The following is a 13,149-nucleotide window of genomic DNA, read 5'->3' as shown; positions in this document are numbered from 1 at the left end:
GTTTAACAAAATCTAAAGAACCGCCCTGTTTTTCAGATCAAATATCTGCACTTGACAGATTTATATATAGAACTGAATGTGCTTTGACTTAAAGTAGGAAAATTAGGGGCTCTGAAGCAATAACAGATCTCTAAAGGGCATAAAAGCCTCAGACGTACCTCTGAATAAAACATAACTCCTCCTCTGGTTTGCTAATCAGTTTGTGTTTATGTAGAAATATGCATAAAGACACGTGAACAACACACCGAGAGGCTTTTCACAGGAAGCTCTGCGGTTCCTCCTCAACTCAAAACGAGTGCTACCAAATCCTACAAAGCCAAACTGTACAATCAGGCCCAAAATACAAAGAAACTGCTGTAATTCTACCATTATCCACCTGATCTGACTATAAACACCTTAAAATTAAAGCTGACAGTTTGCACTTTGTGCATCTTTAATCTTAAAATCATCCTCTGGTAGACTCGCATTGTTAGTGTTCAAATATTTTATGTTATTTGTTATGTGACATATTCTTGGAGGCAGAGCACATTAAAATGATTGAATTATGTTGAGATTTGCAAATAAAGCAGATGGCCAAAGTGCACTGAACGCATTCAAAATGGAATTTAGTATGATGTGTTGGAATTTTGACAAATATATGAAAATGTTGCTTACTATCTAAAAGTAGAAATGTTTTACAGAGTTCACACCGTCCATGATCAGAATAAATTACAAGCAAAACATAATCCCCTTAGCAACGGTGCATCCTGAAAGTATTCACACCACTGCACTTTTTCCACATTTTTTTATGTTACAGCCTTATTCCAAACGTCTACACACAATACCCCATAATGACAATGTGAAAAAGTTTGTGTAAGATTTTTGCAACTGTATTAAAAATAAAAAATACTAAGAAATCCCATGGTCATAAGTATTCACAGCGTTTGCCATGAAGCTCAAAATTTAGCTCAGGTGCATACTGTTTCCACTAATCATCCTTGAGATGTTTCTACAGCTTAATTGGAGTCCACCGGGGGGTAAAGTCAGTTGATTGAATAGCTATGGAAAGACATACACGTGTCTACATATAAGGTCCCACAGTTGAGAGTTCAGAGCACAAACCAAGCATAAAGTCAAAGGAATTGTCTGTAGACCTCCAAGACAGGATTGTCTTGATGCACAAATCTGGAGAAGGGTACAGAAACATTTCTGCTGCTTTGAAGGTTCCAATGAGCACAGTGGACTCCATCATCTGTAAATAGAAATTTGGATCGACTAGGACTCTTCCTAGAGCTGGCTGCCCGTCTAAACTGAGCGATCGGGGGAGAAGGGCCTTAGTCAGGGAGGTGAACAAGAACCCAATGGTCACTCTGTCAGAGCTGCAGCATTCCTCTGTAGAGAGAGAGGAGAACCTTCCAGAAGGACAACAATCTCTGCACAAATCCACCAGTCAGGCCTGTATGGTAGAGTGACCAGACAGAAGCCACTCCTTAGTAAAAGGCACATGGCAGCCCACCTGGAGTTTGCCAAAAGGCACCTGAAGGACCATGAGAAACAAAATTCTTTGGTCTGATGACTATGGCCTAAGCAGTGGGTCATCCCTCTGAGTGTGGTCTGCCTGAGGTTTCTTCCTTAATATCATTACCGGGAGTTTTTCCTTACCATTGTCACCTGTGTGCTTGCTCTAGGGGTTGGTAAGGTTAGACCTTACTTGTGTTAAGCACCTTGAGGCAGCTTTGTTGTGATTTGGCACTATACAGTATAAAATTAAATAAATTGAAACTGAAGAGACAAAGACTGAACTCTTTGGTGTGAATGCCAGGTGTCATGTTTGGAGGAAACCAGCCACCATGCCTGCAGTGAAGCATGGTGGTGGCAGCATCATGCTGTGGGGATGTTTTTCAGTGGCAGGAACTGGGAGGCTAGTCAGGATTGAGAGAAAGATTAATGCAGAAATGTACAGAGACATCCTGGATGAAAACCTGCTCCAGAGCGCTCTTGAACTCAGACTGGGTTCATCTTTCAGCAGGACAATGATCCTATGCACACAGCCAAGATATCAAAGAAGTGTCTTCAGGACAATTCTGTGAATGTCCTTGAGTGGCCCGGCCAGAGCCCAGACCTGAACCTGAACATCTCTGGAGAGATCTGAAAATGGCTGTGCACCGACGCTCCCCATCCAACCTGATGGAGCTTGAGAGGTGCCGCAAAGAAGAATGGACAAAACTGACAAAAGATAGGTGCACCAACCTTGTGGCATCATATTCAAGAAGATTTGAGGCTGTAATTGCTGCCAAAGGTGCATCAATAAAGTATTGAGTAAAGGCTGTCAATACTTATGTACATGTGATTTCTTGCTTTTTATATTTAATATATTTGCCAAAAAAACCCCAAAAAAAACCAAAACATTTTTGTTGTCATTATGGGGTGTTCTAAGTGGAATTTTGAGGGAAAAAATAAATTTACTCCATTTTGGAATAAGGCTGTAACATAACAAAATGTGGAAAAAGTGAAGTGCTGTGAATATAGTGTTTTGCAAAAGTATTTGGCTCCTTGGTATTTCACCCATTTTAATTTGTTGATGGCATTTCAAATACAAAAAGTAAATCAGGGTTTTCTTTCATCAAAACATTAAATCTAGGCTTGCATCTCAGATGTACCTTCTGGCAAATTGTAGCTGAACTTTTAGGTCTTCTTTTTCATGAAAAACTCCTCTGTACCACTTCATCCTGAAGCTGTATAACTGGACATACAAAATGCAAAACATGCACTATGCACAATTTCTCCAATCACAGCCACAGAAGCCTGTAACTTCTTCTGGGTTGTTTCTCACTCTTCTCCTTATTGCACAGTCACTCAGTTTTTGGATACTGTCTACTCCACATAGATTTAACATAGAGTATTTGTATTTCTTCATAAGTGATGTAAATAAAGTTCAAGACATATTCAGTGACTTGGAAATGTTCATGTATCCATCTCCTGACTTGTCTGAAGAAAACTGGCAATTAAATTGATTATTTACAGGTATTATACCAAAGGAGCTGATTACTTATGCAACCTATCATCTTGTCTTTAATATTTTTAATTAATTTATAACAAGTTGTAGAGATTTACTTTCACTTTGAGTCTAAGGAAGATAATTTTAGAAATGTTTTTGTATTTGAAATGCCATAAACAAATTAAAATGTGTTAAATACTAAGGAGCTGAATACTTTTGCTACTGTACTTTCTGGATGCACTGTAGCTATATCAAATTTATGCTTCTCGGCAAAATGCCAGCCTGAGATGTTGCTACCACGTTGACTGAAAAAAAAGAGTTAAAAGACTCAAAAACGGAGTATAAACAAAAGGTACTCTGTAAGTAATTCAACTTCTTCTTTCCATGATTTATGGTCGTCACCAAAGCCAGTTGCACAACATGTTCCTCTAACCTATGACAGTGTGATAACGTGCTCGTGTTAAACAAGGGGCCCAACCCTGTCGGCTTCATGTGCTCACTGAGTCACACAACAGTCTGAAATTAGAGCACGGTCCACCCAGCTGGACAGCTGACAAATACACCCTTTTTTTCTTTCAAAAAATGAATTACTAAATCATGCTAAGACCTCACTTATTTCAAAGTCAGTCAAGCTTTTGTAATTTCATAAATACAAAGGTTCTTGTAAATCAGCCTCTTTTTTTTTGATGAATTTTTTTGAGAAAAGCTTCAATCATTATCACAGACGAAACCTTAACTCAAAATGTGCGTTGAGCACAAATACAGTTTCAACAAATGAGGAGAACCCTGTGGTGTGCACGGCCTCAGGCTGAGATCAGCAGTTTTACAAGTACTCCACCCAATAAGGACAAAGTATTCACTTAAAATCGGCAAGCTCGTGATGAAAATGAAGTATACCGTGATCAACACTGAGGTAAACCTGAGTGACAAATTCCAAACAGTTATTCACACAGAGGTAAAGGAAAGTGGGACTGGAAACATTTCAGCTGAGTTGATAAAATTGAACCCCAATATTTTATTAGGGTTGTGTTAGAAATTAAAGTATCTACTGGGTTAGGCCATGGAGGACCACTGTTCCAAATCTGGATCGGATCCGTCAAAAAACAATCGAGAACATCTTTGTAAAACTCAGTAAAACTACAAATAGACTGTTATTATAAAAGGATAAGAAATCCTTGTAATTAATAAAATCTATGATTGCCTTTGCCAACACAAAAAGGGACAACAGACAGATCGTCACCGTATTACGTGTAAAAAAAAACAAAAAACAAAAGTCATCAATGGGACACACTGCTCTCCATCAAACACTCAAAAGAAACCACTCCACACTAAAATTTAAGAGAGACATAACTCACCTTTTCAAATATATTAATCCTTTTTTCAGTGGTAATTTTCAAGATAATCACCTCATGGATGTTAGTTCCACTTTAAAATATTCTTCTGTATGACAAAACAACAACAAAAACAACAACAAAAACTCCACAACAAAGCAACAGTCCTCAGCACGCAGCTTTAGGTGCCGTGTTAGATTGCATCTGTCTGACTGTTAACTCAACTTCCGGCTCATTGCGGAAATTCAGGTCCAGGCCTGTCACTGCATTCCTGTTCAAAGCTCCGCACTTTCACAACAGCTTGTTTAGGCAGCCCCCCTTCACAGCCTGCTTATCTGCACTGTGACCGCCACTGTGTGGAAAAACTGTGAAGAAAACGCATGAGCTTCAGAATCAGTCCTGGTGATCAAGAGACACTTCACATGATCAACAGGATTTTTAAAAATTTTTCTTTTACTTTTTGAGGGAGGAAAAAGTAATGTGAGCCCTCGCTGGGATTGGCGGCTGGACGGCTGAGTCAGCATGAAGAATGTGAACGTTTCAGTTAATAATTCACCTCGGTGAAAATGATTTACAGCGGGCCTTTAGAGACGAGTGGTAACCCAGAACGTCAAAGCAGTGACGGATACCAGACGCCAGCAGAGCTCCTGACCTGAAAACTGCACTTCCACCATCTGCAGAGAATAACTTCTATAATAAAATCCATCCTCAGCATCTGAGCTCCAAAGTGATTACAGTCAAAGCCGTTGAAAGGAGGAAGGAATCGCTGAAGACACCTTGTTGTGCAACAAGGTCATTTGTTTTCAGCAGGAACAAAGAAAATCAAGCTGTCGAGCTACGAGCAGCCTTATCTGAGCACGCAGACACCGGCGCAGATCGCTCCGTTCCTATTTGCATCTCACCTTCAGTCAACCTAGGAGGCCATGAAATGAGATTTCACATCTTTTACAAGCTTTCTTCAGCTCAGCAGAATTGCCAGAAATGAAAATGTATCAAAATGTCAAACGACGTCAAAAGTGCTCACAGAGCACAACAAGACCACGCCCACATTTCCAGAGATATGACCTTACCCTCTGACCTTGACCACTGACCACATCAAATCACTTTTTCCCATCTATAGACTCAATATAGCCACCAAGACTGCTCAATGTCAGATTAGGCGAGTAGGGCATCAAATAGGGCATCATTCTCAAACTGGGGTGTGAGGGGGGACCCCCCCCATACCCCATGTAAGAGGCTGTATTTCGTCAACTGGCCAGTCAAACGTCATTCAAAACTTTTTCTAGTTTCCCCCATTAGATAATCCAAAGAGGAAAGCAGGACAAACAAAGGCAATGACACCTTGTACTCTGATTGGTTTGCGCTGCTTTCCATTGCACATCGGAAGTCGATAATTCCAACTCTGTAATTCTGACATCCAATCTAAATGCTTTCCAGTGCATATCTGGATGACTGCAGTCTGTACAGCTCGGGACATCTAAGCTCCTTGCTGCAATATTTTCATCCACTATGGAATTTGTGACCCACCACCATCCAGAGGGCAACACCAAGATCCACAACTCAAGTCGCTACCCGTCAGATACACTTAAAACCCACCATCATCCATTTCATACAAGTAAAATTAACAGTAAGGTAATTTTGCTTACTGTATGCATGCTGCGGTGTTGCTGTGAGGTCAGATTGGTGGTCTCTGTCTACACGGATCTTGCCCAAGTTCCCAACTTGAAATTCCAACTTGAATAGCTGCGCCATTGTACTTCCTTCCTGGATTGCAGCATTAATCAATCAATCAATCAACATTTATTTATAAAGCACTTTACAGCACCGACTGGTGTCCATAGTGCTTAACATTAAAAACACAAATTCACAAAAATAAAACACATATAGAATAAAATTGTAAAACAACAAACAATTCACGTTAAAACCAAAAAACACCAATGATTATTTAGAATCGACTTGTAAATATGACCCCTTTGCACCAGGTTATGTGTATCATGAATAGTAAAGTGGAGTTGGACACGCCTCACATGCACTTACACAATGCACTTAAAGCTGTGGGCTATAGTATACAAATACTAAATATTGAGCAACGGTAAGAATATTTGTATGAATTGAAAGATAGAACGTATCTTTCAATGACACCTCGTTGAAAGGTACGTTCATCTTTCAATTCATACAAATATTCTTACCGTTGCGTAATGGAAACCATTATTTGTACTATATGATGCCTAAATCTCGACGCCTAGATTTGTGGCATTTCATTGATTCTTTACTGAAAATTAGACAGGTATTTATTCTTGGAGCAGGAATTGAATGGAGTGGCTGCTGGATTTAGCTTCCTCGTATCATGGAAACATTTTTATGAGAAGCCAATAGGAGTGTGCAATAGTGTAAAATGAATGGGAGAAAAATGCATGCTAGTGACATCACCTGTGCAATGGGACGAATACTGAATGTCATGTGACACAGAATCCACCAGTCAAATGAGAATAATCTATTTAGGTGTCATATGATGTAAAAAGGGTGACTAGTGTTTGATGACATCACACTGGGAGTCCAAGCTGCAGTGGAACACTGTCCTCCAGGAGGCAGTAGTGAGCTTACAGAGCTGTTTGTCTACCTTTCCTATAGCTGACTGTTAGTTATCTGCTGTCTCAATTTGTGTTTTGGGCATCTCATTTCTCACTAGCACCTCCTACTGGATATTCCTATGTGGCGACTCTGACCTCTGAGTGTGACGTCATCAATCAAAGTACTTTTTCTACTCACAGCTGCCAAATGTCACTTCCACCTCACTTTTTTCTTTTTGGCTGGCAAAAACACATTTTATTTTTGGCCTAAGAGTGTGATTCATGAAAACAAAATTTAACTGGCACCTTATTCTTTAAGCACCTGAAAATGCCCAAAATAGTCAAAATGACTTCTCTTTTCACGAGAGAACCATCATGGCTCGCGGACCACCCTCTTTGCAGAGATGCCTGTCATCATACGGTGAGACAGAACACAGTGAGGGGGCGAAACCAAATAACCCTGAAGACATCTAGAAGACTTTCATGAGTTCTGGTGTATTAAACAAACACTCGGGGTAGGCATGTGTCCCAACCACCCTCATTTCCTCTCACTCGGCGGTTGACAGATTGACACCAAAGGCTCCACCCATGAGCTCCAAGCATCTCTAAATCATGAGCTAATTGGTGTCTTGGAAAACATTTGTCAAATAAACACAATCATTAAGCATCATGCAGCTTAGCAGAAACAGTTGGGCAGTTCTCGTGCTTTGTTGTGTGTTGGCGCTCACTCCCCGATCACTAAGGATGGTCCAACACGGTGTGTGTCGATAATGATTTTCACATCTTATGTACATCACAGGATGTCATTAACCAGTTTGGCATCTTTAAAAGTTAACGGCTGTGCAAATTATTACATACAGTAACTTCAAGTCACGTTCTGGGTGTAGAGAAGTGGAAATTTCTACGTGCCAAAAAGCAGATTAAAGATTTTGGTTTCAAAGTGCAAAATCCCAGATGTGTGCGTTTGGTTTAACCCAACAGTGGTCATGTTTTTAAAACAGCAGTCAGTGTCATGTTAAAACTGGGTACTTTGTTGGCCCTTTGGAGTGCTGCCTTTCATAAATCTATGTGTGTGACACTGACCAAACCAGGAAGGACATCATAATGAGGTATTGTAGTGCCCTCTGTTGGGTGGTGACTTAGCAGGGGAGATGTTGGCAGTTGTTACTATTTGTGATACCACTAGGGTTGCCACCTTTCAGAAATTAAAATAAAGGATGCCCATCACGCCTCCTCAGGGCCACTGCCACCACCCAAGGAGTGGTATATTTAATTTTGGGGAAAAAAAAAAAAATTAAGTGCTTTATTAACACGGAACTGTTAATGATAAACAGTGCAGTCACTGAAGTGTGCAATAATAAACGTAAATATTAAGGAAAACTGATCAATAATTTTAATCTTTAAAGTGAGCACTTTTTTTTTTTACTTTAAGAGGAAATAAAAAATAAAAATACTTGTTTGCCTACAGTTTGCATTAAATGGTAAATGGACTGCATTTATATAGCGCTTTTCCATCTGCATCAGAAGCTCAAAGTGCTTTGCAATAATGCCTCACATTCACCCCACTGTCAGGGTGCTGCCATACAAGGTACTCACTACACACCGGGAGCAACTAGACATTGCCTTGTACCTATTGCCACTAACGCTGTCAAGCCAGAGGTTCGACTCTTTCCACTCACGTCTGTACATTTACAAACGTTTTTTCTTCTTTGGATGTGGTGGAGTTTCGGGTGTAGACACACCAGGTAACTAGGTAACCTGTGACAGGACCAGAAAGGTGGGCACACGGAGATGCAGATGTGAAAATCTGAGGTCTATCCGCTGTACCTTGTGTCGAGTCCTCGCTACAGGACCCGACGCGAGGTGCAGAGATGACATTGGCAGTCCTTAATATTTCCTGTGTTTTATTTTAGGTAGCTACAGTATCTATGGAACACTTAAGGAGACTCTTTGATTTGATTTGTTTGGTGCAGCCATTAGCTAAGGCTTAGAGACGGTGGCATTAACAAAAAGACAGGAGGCAGAGCTGGAGGTGGCAGAGCTGAAGATGTTGACATTCTCTTTGGGAGTGACAAGAATGGACAAGATTAGGAATGAACACATCAGAGGGACAGCTCAGGTGGGATGGTTTGGAGACAAAGTCAGAAAGGCGAGATTGAGATGGTTTGGACATGTGCAGAGGAGGGACCCAGGGTATATAGAGAGAAGGATGCTGAGGATGGAGCCACCAGGCAGGAGGAGAAGAGGGAGACCAAAGAGGAGGTTTATGGATGTGCTGAGGGAGGACATGTAGGTGGTTGGTGTGACAGAGGAAGATACAGAGGACAGGGTGAGATGGAAACGATTGATCTGCTGTGGCGACCCCTAACGGGAACAGCCGAAAGACAAAGAAGAATTAGCTAAGGCTTTATTTCATTCATTCATTGATTCATTTTCTGCCACTTATCTGGGTCCAGGTTGTGGTGGCAGTAAGGCAAGCAGGTCACCCCACTATTCCCAATCCTTGGACAAGTCTTGTAACTCTTCTGCCTCTTCTGCTCCCAAGCCAGCTTGAAAATATAATTTCAGTGTGTTCTGGGTCTTCTCTGGGGCCTTCTCCCAGCTGGATGTGCCTGAAAGACCTCCATCGGGGGGACGACCGGGGGCATCCTCACCAGATGACCAAACCACCTCAACCGGCTCCTTTCGATGTGAAGAAGTAGGGGCTTGTGTTCCTGCGTGTGAACCTAGGTCCCGACAGAGGAATCCCATTTCCACCACTTGTATCCACAATATTGTTCTTTTGGTCAATACCCAAAGTTCATGACCATAGATGAGGATAGGAGTGTAAATGGACTGCTAAACTGAGAGCCTTACCTTCTGGCTCATCTCCTTCTTCACCACCATGGTTCAATACAGTGTCCATAAAACATCAGACGCCACCCCAATTCATCTGGCAATCCTTTTTCTATCCATTTTTCTGTAAGACTGATAGAAAAACAGTATTATTTTTTTTAATTTACTTTAAAATGTCAAGTGTTGCATGCAACCGTCTTAAGTACAATCATTGCTAAAAGTGACAATATACCACATTATACTCAAGAACGTTGTGCAGACTCAACAAAAACCCTTTGAGTCAACCTGCCTAAAGACAGTTCTTTCAAAATAACACAACTGACTAAGTTACATTTGTTGAGTAAATTCAGTGAAAGAGGATTCTTTAAAACTGACAACAGTGAAATTTAGTGCTATTAATGTTTATAGAATTTGGGAACTAGATTTTTACATTTTACTGTACTGGATATTTTGTTTGCTATGGATTGTGTACTTTGACTTTCCTTAGCTTTTTCTCTTTAGCATCATTTAGTTATTGTATTTAACTTGTTTTTGTCATGTTTTGTGTATGTACGGCTCACTTTTACAAACAGGCCCAACGTTAATGTGGCATTAAGCTACAGCAGAGCTGTAACTGAAAACACGTTTCAGCTTCGTGAAAGAAACAAACAACCAATGTTACAGCTTCCCTTAACAATGAAAACAAACATATGTATTTCCTCAAAACATGGCTTCACGAGAAAATGGTCGTGAACTCTGACCCCAGATGCTGACACATGTGTCTGCCAGTTTTGAATAGTGGCTTCGAGGGTGCAACATATAAGGGTGATTCTTAGACTACGGGCACTTATTATGTCCTTTGATCATATTGTATGAAAAACAGAAAAAAGGGGAAATTTCACTCGTTTATAGTTATCTTTACAATGCAAGTGTGTTAAGAAATTTGTTCTAGTAGTCTATGATGACTTTTTCACCTTTTTTCAGCATCATTATATGCAAATATTGCTGTTTTGTGCTTGTCCCACACCCAGACTTTTGATCTTCAATGATAAAAATGAATGGTAAAGAAATGTTTTTCTAATGTTTTAAAATATCTCTGAATAAAATATCAGTAAAATAATCAAAACATAATTGGGGTATTCAATGTCATACAACTGTTGTGATTTTTTAAACAAAATGTAGTTGTCCCACACTATTGCCGTAATTTCCACCACAACACTGTAATGTCCCTTTAAACAGTTTGTATGAAAGATTGTTTGGGTAGTTTCTATGGAGATAAACAGTGACATCAGAGCACATGTATATAGCGCCAAATCACAACAAACAGTTGCCCCAAGGCGCTTTATATTGTAAGGCAATGGTGTGGTGGAAATTACATTTACAAGGCCAATAGTGCCCGTAGTTAAAGAATCACTCATAAAAGAATCACTCATAAACAGTATGTCAACCAGCCCTGTTTAACAAGTGACCCTTGTCTCCCAACTCTGCCATACCGTACATGCCGACCCCCCCCCCCCCCCAAAAGCCATTGAACTCAGTGGGTGGTGTGGAACGGTTGATGCGCAAACCTAGATTTCTTGATTTTTTTTTTTTTAAATGCACTCATGGATATTTTCTGAAATTAATTCAGGTTTCTAATCAACCCATGCAACTGGATTGTCTCAAATGAAAAAAAGCAGGTTGTTTCACCAATTAATCAAACTTAACTTTGAAATCAAATAAAATTTACCTTTGAATCAAACAAATATCAGTGAAATGTTTGTCAGGTGGAAGTGTGATAGTGCAAACTGTAATTAATCTACAGAAAGTCCTAAATCTAGCTGTGGGTCTCACATTCTTGACTTTTGCCGTATGGGTTTTCCCTCTCAGCGATGTCTATAACAAGTGGTTCTTTGTTGTTTACATGGCCTGTATAACTGAAGAAAACCACAGTCTGAAGACAACAGCTGTCTCAACATTCAGGATGGAAAAATCTCAGTTTTCATAAGCATCATGGGTTAAATAAACAATGTGATGTTGCTTTCATGGTGGAAAAAAATAGAATAAATCAACCATTTTATTATTTTCTGTCAGAATTGAATCTGTCTGGTTCACTATTTACTTAAAGAGGTTTTTTTCCCAATAGTTTGCTAAATGTATGTACAATTCCAGCATTTGAATTCTTGTGATTGCACATCTATACCTCTTACATTACCATTACTGCATGGAGGATGTAGTGATGACCGAAGGATGAAATCTGAGGGCAGGAAATTGTAATAAAAGAAAAACAAACTAATCTGTTCAGGTCGTCTGGGAGCATATGTTGGTGACGCCCGCCACTCCATCAACACACTACAGAACGGTCTTGCATCCAGGATGCCACCCAGGCAGACAAACAATCCATCCCCACCTCTCAAAAGTAACCATCTATCTGTCACACCCTTTAGGCTTTTCTGGTAGTTGTGGTCCTCAACACTGAGGCAGTTTTGTGCTGGATCATGCAGAGAGAAACTCGCCACACGGCCAAAATGTCATAGCTGATCTTCCCTCACAATGCAAATATGTCTCTCATCTGAGTCTCACTAAGTAATCTTTCATTTGGAGCACCCAAGAAGAAGAAGAAGAAGAAGTAGTCCTAATGATGACTGAAAGCAATATAAGATATAAGAGCAAGCAGTCATTATGAACTAAGAATTACTCCTTTGTGAAGCAGAAGTTTTCAATTTCATTTTTCAATTTATTTCATTTTATATAGCACCAAATCACAACAAAGTTGCCTCAAGGCACTTCACAGAAGTAAGGTCTAACCTTACAGACCCCCAGAGCAGGCACACATTCAACAGTGGTAAGGAAAAACTGCCTCTGATGATTTGAGGAAGAAACCTCAAGCAGACCAGACTCAAAGGGGTGACCCTTTGCTTGGGTCATGTTACCGACACAATTGACAAAAAAATTTACAAAACAAATATACAGGAAATGTTTCCAGTGCACAGGACAGGACAGTTTCAGAAACAGACACCACTCCCATCTCTGGATGGAGCTGCACCTCAAACAGAGAGAAAAAACAGAATCAGGCATCAGAAAGACAAAAAAATACAGTTGTATGTAAAGGTTTTGGCACCCCTGATGATTTCCATGATTTTCCTTTATAAATCATTGGTTGTTTATAAATCACTGGTTGTTTGGATCAGCAATTTCAGTTAAATATACGAGTTAAATATATCGTATCATATAGCAGACAAACACACTGATATCTGAGAAGTGAAGTGAAGTTTATAGGATTTACAGAAAGTGTGCAATAATTCTTCAAACAAAATTAGGCAGGTGCATAAATTTGGGTGCCCCAACAGAAAAAATACATCACTATTTAGTAGATCCTCCTTTTGCAGAAATAACAGCCTCTAAATGCTCCCTATAGATTCCAATGAGAGTCTGGATTCTGGTTGAAGGTATTTTGAACCATTCTTCTTTACAAAAC

The 13,149-nt window shown here is 40.0% G+C and overlaps 1 protein-coding gene across 1 annotated transcript in view; it reads right to left on the bottom strand.

Annotated features, from left to right (window-relative positions):
- The window catches only part of apbb1ip (amyloid beta (A4) precursor protein-binding, family B, member 1 interacting protein), a 97,754-nt gene extending 93,230 nt beyond the window's left edge, over positions 1-4,524 (bottom strand). Inside the window, exon 1 of the mRNA XM_034166431.1 lies at positions 4,333-4,524. The gene's annotated coding sequence lies outside the window, so the exon portion shown is untranslated. The remainder of the gene's footprint in view (positions 1-4,332) is intronic.
- Between the last annotated feature and the right edge of the window lie 8,625 nt (positions 4,525-13,149).

The sequence above is a fragment of the Thalassophryne amazonica genome, chromosome 1 (assembly GCF_902500255.1).
Source record: "Thalassophryne amazonica chromosome 1, fThaAma1.1, whole genome shotgun sequence".
In the NCBI taxonomy this organism is placed as follows: Eukaryota; Metazoa; Chordata; class Actinopteri; order Batrachoidiformes; family Batrachoididae; genus Thalassophryne; species Thalassophryne amazonica.
Note: the sequence above shows the minus strand (reverse complement) of the source record. Positions and strands in the feature narration are given on the sequence as shown.